The 13766-nt window shown below is 35.5% G+C and overlaps 1 long non-coding RNA gene across 1 annotated transcript in view; it reads left to right on the top strand.

Annotated features, from left to right (window-relative positions):
- The first annotated feature begins 307 nt into the window (after positions 1 to 307).
- Positions 308 to 13766, top strand: part of LOC108405176 (uncharacterized) — a 44363-nt gene continuing 30904 nt past the window's right edge. The window contains exon 1 of the long non-coding RNA XR_001855107.3: positions 308 to 349. This is a non-coding gene — a long non-coding RNA (uncharacterized lncRNA). The remainder of the gene's footprint in view (positions 350 to 13766) is intronic.

Below are 13766 nucleotides of genomic sequence, written 5' to 3' on the forward strand. Positions count from 1 at the left end.
CCATCCCTGGCAACCATGGACAGGCTCTCCATCCTTATAATTTTGCCTTTTAAAGAATACCACATGAATGCAGTCATATAGTATGTAACCTTTGAGACTGGTTTCATTTAATAAGCATAATGTATTTGAGATTCATTCATGTTGTTGTAGTTATCAATAGGTTGTTCCTTTTTTTTTTGCTGACCACAATATGTTTATCCACTTACTTAATGAGGGATATTTGGGTTGTTTCCAGATCTTGGTAACTACAAATATTGCTGCTATAAATGTTCATATACAGGTTTTTGTGTGAGTGTAAGTTTCACTTCTCTAGGGTGAATACCTTGGAGTGGGACTGCTGCATCATATGGTAAGTGCATGCTTTAATTTATAAGAAATTGCCAAGGTGGTTTTCCGAGTGGCTGTGGCATTTTGCGTTCCCACCAGCAACATATGAGAGTTCCAGTTGCTTTGCAGGCTCACTGGCCTTAGGTATTATGAGTATTTTTTATTTTAGCCATTCTAGTAGGGGTATAATGGCATGTCATTGTAGTTTTAATTTGCATATTCTTGATAATTAATGATATTGATCATCTTTTCATGTGTCTGTTTGCTATCCATGTATCTGGTGAAATGTCTATTCAAATCTTTCACCCAGTTTTTAAAATCAGGTTGCTTATTTCCTTACAGAGTTTTGGGATATGTGTCTTTTGTTGGATATGTGACTCTCAGTTTGTGGCTTATGTTTTCATTTACTTTACAGTGTCCTTTACAGAGTGAAATTTTTAAATTTTGAAGAGTCCCGCTTCTTCAACTTTTTTCTTTTATGGATTGTGGTTTGGGGTATCATATCTAAGAAATCTTTGTGTAACCTAAGGTCACAAGGAGTTTCTCCTGTTTTCTTCCAAGAGTTTAGGGTTTTGATCCATTGTAAAGTTGTTTTGTTGTTGTTATTGTTATACAGTGTGAAGTACAGGTCAAAGCTCATTTTTGTATGGATGTGCAACTGGTCCAACACCATTTGTTGAAGACTCTCCTTTCCTCTACTGAATTACATTTTTATCTTTGTCAAAAGTTAACTGACACATTTATATGAGTCTATTTCAGGATTCACCATTCTTTACCATTGGTATATATGTCTGTCCTTTTGGTCAATATCAGTCTGTCTTGATTAATGTAGCTTTAGGCATCTTTTAATACTGAGTAGTGTGAGTCCAACATTGTTTTTTTTTTTTTCAAAATTGTTTTGGTTATTCTGTTTTGGCCATCCTATTTTTTTAAAGTTTTTCATAAAAATTTTTGAATCAGCTTGTCTATAGGTATAAAGAACCTTTGTGGGATCGTCATTAGGATTTCTTAAAATATATAGAACAGTCTGGGAGTATTGACATTTTAACTGTATTGACTCAGTGAATACAACAACATGGTAGGTCTCTCCATTGATTTAGATCTTCTTTGAGTTCTTTCATTTAGTGATTTGTAGTTTTCCACATAAAGATGGCATGACTTTTTTTTTTTACAGCTTTATACCTAAGTATTTAATGTTTTTTAGTGTTATAGCAAATGGTATCCTTTAAATTTCAAATTCCAGCTGCTCATTGCTGGCATATGGAACAGCAATTGTCTTTTGCATCTTCTATCCTGTGACTTTGCTATGCTTGGTTATTACCTCCAGGAGACCTTTTTGTAGCCTCTTTGGGATTTTATACATAATCAGTTCATATATTTAAAAGTCTTCCCTTTCAATCTGTGTACATTTATTTCTTATTTTGTATTATTGTATTACCTAGGAGTTCCAGTAGGATGTTGAGTATGAGTGGTGAGACAGGGCATCCTTGCCTTGCTCCTGATCTTGGGGGAAAGCATCCCTAGTACTTAAGTTCCATCTCAAATATGATGGTAGCTGGAGATATTTTTGTAAATAATCTTTATCAAGGTGACAAATTTCCCTTCTATTTATAGTTTGCTGAGAGTTTTTATGATAAATGAGTGCTAGATTTGTCAAATGCTGTTTCTGCATCTGTTCATATGATCATATGATCTTCCTTCTTTAGCCTACTGATGTGATGTACTATATTGATTGATTTTTGAGTGTTGAATCAGCTTTGTATACTTGGAATAAATCTCATTTGGTCATGGTGTATGTTTTTTTTATACACTGTTAGATTCAGTTTCTTAATATTATATTGAGGATTTTTGCCTCTATGTTCATGAGAGATACTGGTCTGTAGCTTTCCTTTCTTGTAGGGTCTTTATTTGCTTTGGCATTAAGGTAATGCTGGCTTCATAGAATGAATTAGGAAGTATTCCCTCTGCTTCAATTTTCTGGAAGATATTGTGGAGAGTTGATATCATTTCTTTCATAAATATTTGGTAGAATTTACTAGTGAAATTACCTGGGACTGATGTTTTCTTTTAAAAGGTAATTAATTATTTATTTCATTCTTAAAATAGGGTTATTCAGCATATTTATTTCTCCTTTTGTGAGTTTTGGTAGTTTACATCTTTCAAGGAGTTGGTCCATTTCATCTAACTTATCAAGTATGTGGGCATAGAGCTTTTCATAGTATTCCCTAATTGTCCTTTTAATGTCCATGGGATCAGTAATGCTGGTCCATCTTTATTCTTGATATTACCAATTTTTCTTTTCCCTTTTTATTCTTGGTTAACCTGGCTAGAGGTTTATCAATTTTATTGATCTTATTCAAGAACCAGCTTTTGGTTTTGTTGACTTCCCTATTAACTTGCTTTCAATTTTTGTTTCTAAGTTTTATTATTCCTTCCCTTTTCCTTGCTTTATTCTTTTTTTTTTTTTGAGAGGGCATCTCTCATATTTATTGATCAAATGGTTGTTAACAACAATAAAATTCTGTATAGGGGACTCAATGCACAATCATTAATCAACCCCAAGCCTAGTTCTCAACAGTCTCTAATCTTCTGAAGCATAACAAACAAATTCTTACATGGTGAACAAATTCTTGCTTTATTCTTAAGTTGCTCTTCTTTCTTTAGTTTCCTAACATGGATTCTTAGGCAATTGATTATAGGTCTCTATTCTTTTATAATATATGTATTTAATTTTACAAATTTCCCTCTACACAGTGCTTTTGCTGCATCCCACAAATTTTGATAAGTTGTATTTTTATTTTTATTTAGTTCTAATTCAGTTCCTAAACATATGCTTTTAGATTTATACCTAAGTATTTCATGGGGGGCCTATTGTAAATGGTATTCTTTTAAAATTTTGATTTCCAATTATTCATTGTTAGTTTATAGAAATCAGTTGAAGGTTGGTGTTGTACCTGTGATGACCTTGTCAAACTCACTTAGTAACTTTAAGTACTTTTAATATTAATGGAGACTTTCTTTGTAGACAATCATGTCATGAGAGAATATGGATTGTTTTATTTATTCCTTTCCAATCTGTATACCTTTCCTTTCTTTTTCTTGATTCATTGTACTTTCTAGTACTTCCAGTGTGACACTGAGTAGGAATGATGAGAGTGGGCATCCTTGCCTTGATCCTAATCATAGGGAGAAAGCATTCAATCTTTTGTCATTAGGTATGATGTTAGCTATAGGGTTTTTATAGATGCATTTTTATCAGATTGAGAATTTCCCTTCTGTCTTGCTTGCTGAGAGTTTTTGAATGGGTATTGAATTTTGTCAAATTATTTTCTGCATTTTTTAAATATAATTATGTTTTTTTTCCTTTAGTACCTTCAATCCACTGTTTCCAGTGGATTACACTGATTGACTTTCCAATGATGAACCATGCTTGTATTTCTGGGCATAAATCCCACTTGGTGATGATGTATTGTTCTTTTAATATATTGCTGGGTTGAATAGCTAAGATTCTGTTGAGGATCTTTATATCTATTTCATGAGGGATATCAGTCCACAGTTCTCTTCCTTGTCTGGTTCTGATAGAGTGATGGTGGTTCATCAAAAGAATTCTAAGTGTTCTCTTTTAAATCCTTAGTAGAATTCTACAGTGAAATTAGCTGGGTATGGAGTTTTCTTTTTTGGGAGAATTTTAACTATGCAATCAATTTCTTTAATGGATGTAAGGCCTATTCAAGTTATTTATTTTTTCATACAGTGAATTTTTATAAGTTTTTGTCTTTCAAGGAATTGGCCCATTTTATCTAACCTATCATATTTATGTGCATAGCATTATTTTTAGCATTCCTTCATTGTCCTTTAATATCTGTGAGTCAGTGGTATTTAATTCCTGATATTTATCATATGTGTCTTCTCTTTTTCACTTGATCATCAACCTAGAGATTTATCAGTTTTGTTTTGATTTTTTTCATAGTTTCAGTTTCTTGTTTAATTTATTTTTTTCTCTTTCATTGTCCCAATTTAATTAATTTCTTCTCTCTGTTATTTCCTTCCTTTTGCTTACTTTCAGTTTAGTTGTCTTCTTTTTTTGATTTCTGAATGTGGAAGCTTAAGTTGTTGATTTGAGACCTTTCTTTTCTAATATAAGCATTTAATGTGATAAAATTTTCTATTAGCACTATTTGGGGTACAGCTCACAAATTGTGAAACAGTTTTTTCTATTTTTATTCAGTTCAAAGTATTTTTTAACTTTCTTGAGACTTCCTCTTTGAACCATGGTTTATGTACCAGTGTGTTGTTTAATTTCCAAATATTTGGAGATTTTCCAGACATTCTTCTGTTATCAATTTCTAGTTTAATTGTATTATGGTCAGAAAATATGTTTCAAGTAATTTTAATTCTCTTAAGTTTTACAAAGTTTGTTCTATAGCCTAAGATGTGGTTTAACTTGGTGAATGTTTTCGAGTACTTGAAAAAGTATATTCTGCTGTTTGGGGATAGAGGATTGTATAAATGCCAATTAGATCCAGTTAGTTGATAATGTTCAGCCTTCAATATCCTTGCTGATTTTCTGACTCCTTGTTCTATCAATTGTTTAGAAAGGAATGTTGACAAGCCCAAATATAATTGTGAATTTATTTCTCCTTTTAGTTCTGTTTTTGCTTCACTTATTTTGAAGCTTTGTTGTCATTTGCATACACATTTAGAATATTTATGTCTCCTTGATGAATCATTGTGCAGTGTCCCACTTTGTCCCTGGTAAATTTCCTCGTTCTGAGGTCTACTTAGTCTAGTACTAATATGCCCATTCCAGCTTTTTTCTTTTGATGAGTATTTATATGTTAAATCTTTTTTTATCCCTTCATTTTTAATCTATTTGTATCATTATGTTTCAATTAGGTTTCTTATAGAAAGCATACTGTGTGCCTGTGTTTTGTTTGTTTTTAAATCCAACCTAAATATCACTATTTTTAATTTGTTTAATCCATTAACATTGAATGCAGTTACTAATATAATTGTATTTGAGTGTAGTATTTTACTTATAGCTCCTGCTTTACTTTTATGTTTTTCATTCCTCTGTTTTCCTTTACTTGCATTGTCTGAGTTATTCAAATAATTTTTTAGAATTCCATTAAAATCTCTCTACCGGGATTTTGACTATATCTCCTTGATTATTTCTTCAGTGATTGCTGAAGGGAATACAATACACACCAAACTTTACACAATATAATTAACATTAATACATTACCATGTCACAAAAAATAAAGAAAACTTATAAGTATACAGTCATTTTAGCCTTCTCCCTTCAGAAAGTTTTCTTTTATGATTTTTGCTTTTGACCAACATTATATTGTTAAACCAGGTTAAAGAACAAAAAGTGATCTGTTTTATTTACATAGATATCTACTATTTTTGTTGCTATTTAGTCATTGCTGATGTTCCAGGTTTCCTTTAGTTGTTATTTCCTTTTTACTTGAAGAATTTCTTTAAAGGATGTTTAGTAGTGATGCATTCCCTTAGGTTTCCTTCAACTGAGAATGTATTTATTTTCCCTTTATTGTTGAAGGGTGTTTTTACAGGACATGGAATTCTGGGTTTACAGGCCAGTCTTTTCTTTCAGTGTTTCAAAAATGTTGTTTCAAATTTTGTCTCCTAGTTATAATCAACTGGGGAGATAGGATAGATTATATTTACTCAATTTTACTAGACCCAAGATCACCTTCTTTGCTTTAAAGAAACACACAGTATTTATGGTATGAAAAAAAATCTGCGTGGGGGAGGGATTGATTTTTAAAATGCAGATTACCAGGCCATCTCCCTAGACAAAATAAACCAGAATATGTTGGAGGTGGGGACTAAGAATCTGTATTTGCAAAATATCCTCAGGGAATTCTGATGGGACAGTCAAGTAACAGATCTACTATTTCTTATCCGACTTGTAGATGAGATAATGGAAGTCTAGATGGTACTCTAGCTACAGTTCATCCTTTATTGCCTATGGTTTTCATCCTGTGTGTCATATTTTGTGCCAGTTGGGAATATTTTACCACTGCACTAGAGGCCAAGCTCGTGAGTGCAACCTTGGATGTTTAAACCACAAGGCAATGGAAGGGAAAAAAATGAGTAAAAATGGCTACTTGTGACAGTTGCATCTGGTTTCTTGAAAATATTTTCTACTGGAAAAGCTTCACAGACAATAAGCAGAGAAAAATAAGTTTATAGAAATGCACAGAATTGAAAACTTTGAGGGGAAATTGTCTAACTGAGGGAAGCCAAATTGAAAGAATGGACAGGGAAGGAGCTAGAAGAGAAATTTTCAGGTTTGGGCAGAGAAAATAAGGGAAAGATGGGTAAGAAGGACTGATAAAGCAATGCCTAAATATAGCCTAAGGATTAAGGATAGAATAGGACTGGCTGAACTACCTCTGAAGTTACTAACAAAGTAAAGGAAGACCATGATTAATAAGTGGAAGTTATGTCAATCTAGTTTAATTTAATGGGACTGTACTTGTTTGTTTCTTCAGATATATTGTCTTATACACCATGGATGGCTGTGCAGATTGCATACTGTACAACTCCACAGGGTACCTTCTCATGTATATATCCTCCCTGGTCCGTGTACAACTGTATGTGGTAGCCTTTCCTATACCCCTGAGATTTTTTCATTAAGCAGGAAAATGGCACCTCTTCTAGATGACTCAGCGTATACTATGCTTGAAGGTCAGTAGAGGAGGGCTAGTGGTGGAAAATAAAGTGCAAGGGCCTTAGTGTAAATTGATTTTAAGATGTATGGGGATCCAGAAATGGGGAGAACACAACTCTGGACTCTTGCAATTCTCTACTACCACAGCCAACTTTCCTCCCTTCATCATCAACCCCATCACCCCAGAGAACAGATTCCAAAGAGAAATATTTGACCAGAGGACAAGTCTCAGCAAACATATATTCTTTATTACTATGATTCCAAAATAACTTCTGGTGAGCCAAACTGAGTGAAATGGAAGATCCTTTTTTCTAGGCCAAACCCCTAAAACCATTTTTCTCATCTTTCTGTGCTAACACCTAAATCTTTCAAACCGTACCATGTCAGTTGCCTATTCTTGTAAAAAGTAGACTGAAAGCAGGAATGATGGATGGTGTATTGGAAATTAGGGATGCTGTGAAGTGGTGCAAAAAATCTTAAATAAAGCTTGTTTCTCAAAATGCAATCCTCTATAAGTATTATGGTCACCCCAGGATTTTGCCAAAAAGGGTATATGCTTAGCAAGTAGTGTCATTATATATCATGTTGCTACCTACCACAACAAAGGTATATTCTTGAGGGACTGTCTCTGTCTTGAAAAATAATTTAAAAGGATGTTTTGGTTTTGTCAAAAGAAACATTTGCAAGTTACTTGCGGGAACCCAGAACATTAATTCATATATTATGAAATACACTGCTATTTACCCTTTGACCTAGGAATTCCACTCTTAAGTATTTACCCAAGAGAAATGGAGCACATGTTCACACCAAAAATTTGTAAGAATGTTCATAGAAGACTTATTTATAATACCTAAAGACTTGAAACAGTTCAAGTGTCCAACTTTAACAGAGTAGATAAATAGATGTGGTGTATTCATACAATGGAATTCTAGTCGGAAAAAAAGAGGCATGAACTACTGGTATACACATCATCATGGAAATCTCACATATATCATACTGAGTGAAAAATCCCAGTCACAAAATGTAGTAAGAGCATATACTGCATGATTGTATTTATGAAGTTCTGTAATAGGCTAAACTAATCTGTGGTGTGAAAATAATGAATGTCTTTGGGTTGAGGGTGTAAATTGGCTGGGAAAGGACATCTCAGAACTTTCTGAGATGATGAAAATGTTCTATATCTGTATAGGGAATGTGGGTTACATGTACATATTGTCATATATATGTAGTAATATATATTTATCCAAATTAAACAGTTAAGATTTTTGCTTTCCAATATATGTAAATTTTACCTCTATAAAGAACTGTATATAAATAATAATTGAATGGGGAATAAAGAGAAGTGTAAAATGAACCAAGGATGGCGGAATGTTGTAGTTATGATGGCTACGTGAGGTTTGTTATACTATTTATTGAATCATTTGCATAATAAAAAGTTAAACACTGGTCTGGAAGTCTCAGAATCTGATCAGATATTTGTTTTTTTGTCTTCATGATTTTTCTGTTGGTCTGCTTAAAATGTTTCAATATGAGTTTGAGAACAAAAAGATATTAAATCATAAATACCGAAGTAATTGGTGCTCTGAGGTTTATAAGCTCCATCAATGTTAGGTTTATATACTAGCCTTCAGTTTTTATTAGTTACATGCTTATATAAAATTGATTTTAAGAACCAAATCAAGGAATGCTTAAAAGATTCTGAGGATGTTGTTAAAGTTTCCATTAGGAGTGGGTGGACAATTCTTGCTCTTAATAACAGCCAGACTCTTTAATATCTATGCTTTGCAACCAGTCGGGACTATTATGTTGATCACTCAGACAGTTAGACAATTATAGTCATCAGTTTGTATCAGGGTATAATGTCTTCAAGTTCACCATAATGTCTGCCCATTGTAGCCAATCAAATACTTGTTGACTAAATAGCTATTAGACAGGAGGAATGCTTAGACACTGTGTATAGTATAGTTCAATATATATGCATTAAAGAAGGCTTTTGTGATCTAACATAGTGATCTAACTAGTGCATATAATGTTGTATTTGTCAATAAATGCACCAAGGTCTAATAATTGGCTTATATAAAACACACAGAAACATAAAGTGTCAGATTCCTTGGGCTGCTGTGACAAGTACCACAGTCAATTTTACTGGTCAGAAATTGAGATGCCTGTAGGACTGGGCCTCTTCTGGAGGCTCTAGGGAGACTGCATTTCTTATCTGTTCCAGCTTCTGATGCCTGCTGGCCCTCCGTGGCTTGTGGCCTCATCACTCCCTACTCTGCCTTTGTGGTCCCACTGCCTTCTTCTCCATGTGTGTCAAATTCCCCTCTGGCTCTCTCTTACGAGGATACTTTAGGATCATCAGGGTAATCTCCCCTTCTCAAAGTCTATAACTCACTCACGTCTGCAGACTCTGTGCCATATAATGTAATGTTCAGTGGTCCCAGAGACTAGGATGTGGACTTACCTTTTGGAATAGTTATTTAGCCTACCACATGTAGCTGACTTAAATTAAGATTGGGTAATACATGTATCCCACTTGACTTTTCCTCATTAAAGGGAGCTCATGACACTAAGAATTAGTTACCATGTAAATATCAATTGACTGGACAATGTAAATGAAACATGAAATGTCATTATTCAATAAAATGATATTAATCACTCCACAACACGTTTCTGAGACAGATCAGTGTGATCAGTTATAACCATTTGTAAACAATGAAATGAATTGCATGACATCTTGGTACCTCTGGGAACACTTTGGCCATTAAAAAAGACACCAAACAATAAACCAGTAGAAATTTACAAAGTTTTGGGGAAAAAACATCATTATATACTGGTTACCCATGTTCTCTCTGGTTGAAATTCAAGCACAACAGACATATGTTAAATTACCACATTTAGCATAACTCAGTTTATAAAAATGTCTTTTGTCAGTTTGATGCAAACTTGACTGGGGGAAATAAAACAGTAAAATCCAGAATTAATGTTCCAGTTGCAGTTGCTGGAAGCAGGGAAGGACAGCAAAAAGACTCAAATAGAAATGACACTTAAAAACAAATCCTTGAGTGACTTTCAGTCTGTCTGATATCTATTTCCCAAAGCACAGAGCATTTGTTGTTTCTCATCTGAAATAGATGGTTGTGTCTTGCTGGAGCTTACAGGTATGTACATTTGTTTATTCTCTGAAGGTGATTCTTCATCATAAGGTATCAGAAACAGGTTCTCTATGGAAAACATCTGTTCAGCTATAATGCTAGCATCTGCCAAGGTAGGTGTGCTAACAAAAAAGAACTTGATCGTAGTGGTTCAGGGAGCTCAAATCCACAAGCTAATGTAATATCACAGACAGACAGGCTGAGTCTTTCCTCCATCACTCATACACATAGCCTGGCTCTGGCTATGCCAGACATAGAACACACAGTGCGATGGCATTGGGCCTGGGTCAGTATTGGAGGCAGAGGACATGTGGTCCACTTATCAAAAGGACCTAAGACCTAACTAGACACTGGCTGTGCTGTAGCATTTCCTTAGGGCTTTCCTGTTGTTTCAGGTGGGCTTGATTATGGATGTGAGGTGTTGGGCATGGCACCTGAGTGAGGTACAGTGTAGCGGATAGGGGCATGAGCACTGGATCCAGATTACCATGGTTCAGGTGCTTAGCTCTGCCACTAACTGTGTTTTTTGGGAAACACAAGTTAGTATTGGGTAAGTCACTTAACCTCTCTCAGCCTCTATTTCAGAATTGGATGTAAATGGACAAGAGGTGTAAAGGCACCATATGCAATCTGGAAATGTGTGCTCTTAGAACTGTTTAGAGTGAATAGCAAAGAGTTTGTACTAACCGAGTTAAACCTAGGTAATAAGTAACCCTTTGATAAAAGTCATCTTGGGAGAGAGCTCTGAGCCTCCAGAGGATTTTAATCTACATATATCCCTACTTTTACCTTAACTCTCTTTACTCTAACAGAACATACTGGCCTCCCTCACCTTTAGCCTGCAGTCCCTGCCCTAGGGATGGTGAGAAACCTGAGTACTTCCTTGAATTTACAGAGGATTTACAAGACCTGAGTTGATGGAGCTTCAGCTCCCACTCCATTCCCATTCCACAAATGCTTTCCGAACGTTTCTGGAAAGCAAGGCACTTTGGTGCTCAGTAGGATTTTGGTGCTGGCAAAAGGAATTTTTGGTTCTAAAAATCTGTTCACTGTCCTGTTGCTTTTGATCAACCCTTATCTGATACTGCATTACGCATTTAACTCTGTGCTAACAACTTCCCTTGCTCCTTCTCCACTGCTTCTATATCCACTGTGATAAGGATCCATATTGCCATTCCTGGAGGCCACAGTAAGGTGCCAGCTGAGAAACTTAAAAAGTTGACAGTTAAACTTTGAAGGTCATATGGCATAGGTCAGATGGTAGAGTTAGTTGCTTAAAGAGGCAGCATGGCTCTTGGACCAGCAAGGCTGGACAGCAATCAGACCTGCTCTGTTAACATTTCTGAAGACTGAAACAACCTTAACAGTGGTGGAAAGGTAGTCCCACACTATTAGGATCCTTCTAAGCACAGTAGAGTAGAGAGAGAATCTGGGCCAAGTAGAATGGCCAGTAGAGCACCCTTGGTAAGACTCTCCTTGTGCTGGGTGGGGAAGCTCAGCCTGCATTAACTGAGGAATATTTCTCAGGATCTACTAAATTCTCTGGCTCTGAATCCATAGTCATTAATACCTCTGGCCTCCTATGCCAAAGGGAATGTGCTGATCTGCCACTTTGAGTCATCCGTTACTCTATTTTTTTTATTAAGGTCTTATTGATTTACACTTTTATGAAGGTTTCAAATGAAAAAACAATGTGGTTACTACATTTACTCATATTATCAAATCCCCATCCACACCCCAATGCAGTCATTGTCCATCAGTGTAGTAAGATGCCACAGATTCACTGTTTGCCTTCTCTGTGCTACACTGTTCTCCCTATGAACCCCCCACACCATATGTACTAAACATAATACCCATCAATCCCCATCTCACTCCCTCCTGACCCACCCTCCCCCACCCCTCCCCTTTGGTAACTACTTGTCCCTTCTTGGACTCTGAGTCTGCTGCTGTTTTGTTCCTTCAGTTTTGCTTCATTGTTATACTCTACAAATGAGGTAAATCGTTTGGTACTTGTCTTCCTCTGCCTGCTTACTTCACTGAGCATAATACCCTCTAGCTCCATCCATGTTGTTGCAAATGGTAGGATTTGTTTCTTTCTTATGACTGAATAGTACTCCATTGTGTATATGTAACACATCTTCTTTACCCATTCATCTACTGATGGACACTTAGGTTGCTTCCATGTTTGGCTATTGTAAATAGTGCTGCGATAAACATAGGGATGCATACTGGGCTTCTGCATTCTTATGGTAAATTCCTAGGAGTGGAATTCCTGCATCAAATGGTATTTCTATTTTTAGTTTTTTGAGGAACCTCTATACTGCTTTCCACAATGGTTGAACTAATATACATTCCCACCAGCAGTGTAGGCGGGTTCCCCTTTCTTCACATCCTTTCCAATGTTTGTTGTTGTTTGTCTTTTGGATGGTGGCCATCCTTACTGGTGTGAGGTGATATCTCATTGTGGTTTTAATTTGCATTTCTCTGATGACTAGCATTGTGGAGCATCTTTCATGTTTCTATTGCCATCTGAATTTCTTCTTTGGAGAATTATCTCTTCATATCCTCTTCCCATTTTTTATTTGGATTATTTGCTTTTTGGGTGTTGAGGTGTGTGAGTTCTTTATATATTTTCTATGTTAACCCCTTGTCAGATACGTCATTTACAAATGTATTCTCCCATACTGTAGGATGTCTTTTTGTTCTGTTGATGGTGTCCTTTGCTGTACAGAAACTTTATAGTTTTATGTAGTCCCATGAGTTCATTTTTGCTTTTGTTTCCCTTGCTCAAAGAGATGCATTCAGGAAGAAGTTGCTCATGCTTATATTCAGGAGATTTTTGCCTACGTTGTCTTCTAAGAGTTTTATGGTTTCATGACTTACATTCAGGTCTTTGATCCATTTTGAGTTTACTTTTGTGTATGGAGTTAAACAATAATCCAGTTTCATTCTCTTACATGTAGTTGCCCAGTTTTGCCAACACCAGTTGTTGAAAAGGCTGTCATTTCCCCATTGTATGTCCACGACTCCTTTATCATATATTAATTGACTGTATATGGTTAGGTTTATATCAGGGCTCTCTAGTCTGTTCCATTGGTCTATGGGTCTGTTCTTGTGCCAGTACCAAATTGTCTTGATTACTGTGGCTTTGTAGTAGAGCTTGAAGTTGGGAAGCAAGATCCCCCCAGCTTTATTCTTCTTTCTCAGGACTGCTTTGGCTATTAGGAGTCTTTTGTGGTTCCATATGAATTTTAGAACGATTTTCTCTACTTCATTGAAGAATGCTGTTGGTATTTTGATAAGGATTGCATTGAATCTGTAGATTGCTTTAGGCAGAATGGCCATTTTGACAATATTAATTATTCCTATCTATGAGCATGGGATGTGTTTCCATTTATTGGTATCTTCGTTAATTTCTCTCATGAGTGTCTTGTAGTTTTCAGAGTATAGGTCTTTCACTTCCTTGGTTAGGTTTATTCCTAAATATTTTATTCTTTGTGATGCAACTGTGAATGGAATTGTTTTCCTGATTTCTCTTTCTGCTAGTTCATTGTTAGTGTATAGGAATGCCACAGATTTCTGTA

This window comes from Manis javanica, chromosome X (genome assembly GCF_040802235.1).
Source record: "Manis javanica isolate MJ-LG chromosome X, MJ_LKY, whole genome shotgun sequence".
NCBI classification, from domain to species: Eukaryota; Metazoa; Chordata; class Mammalia; order Pholidota; family Manidae; genus Manis; species Manis javanica.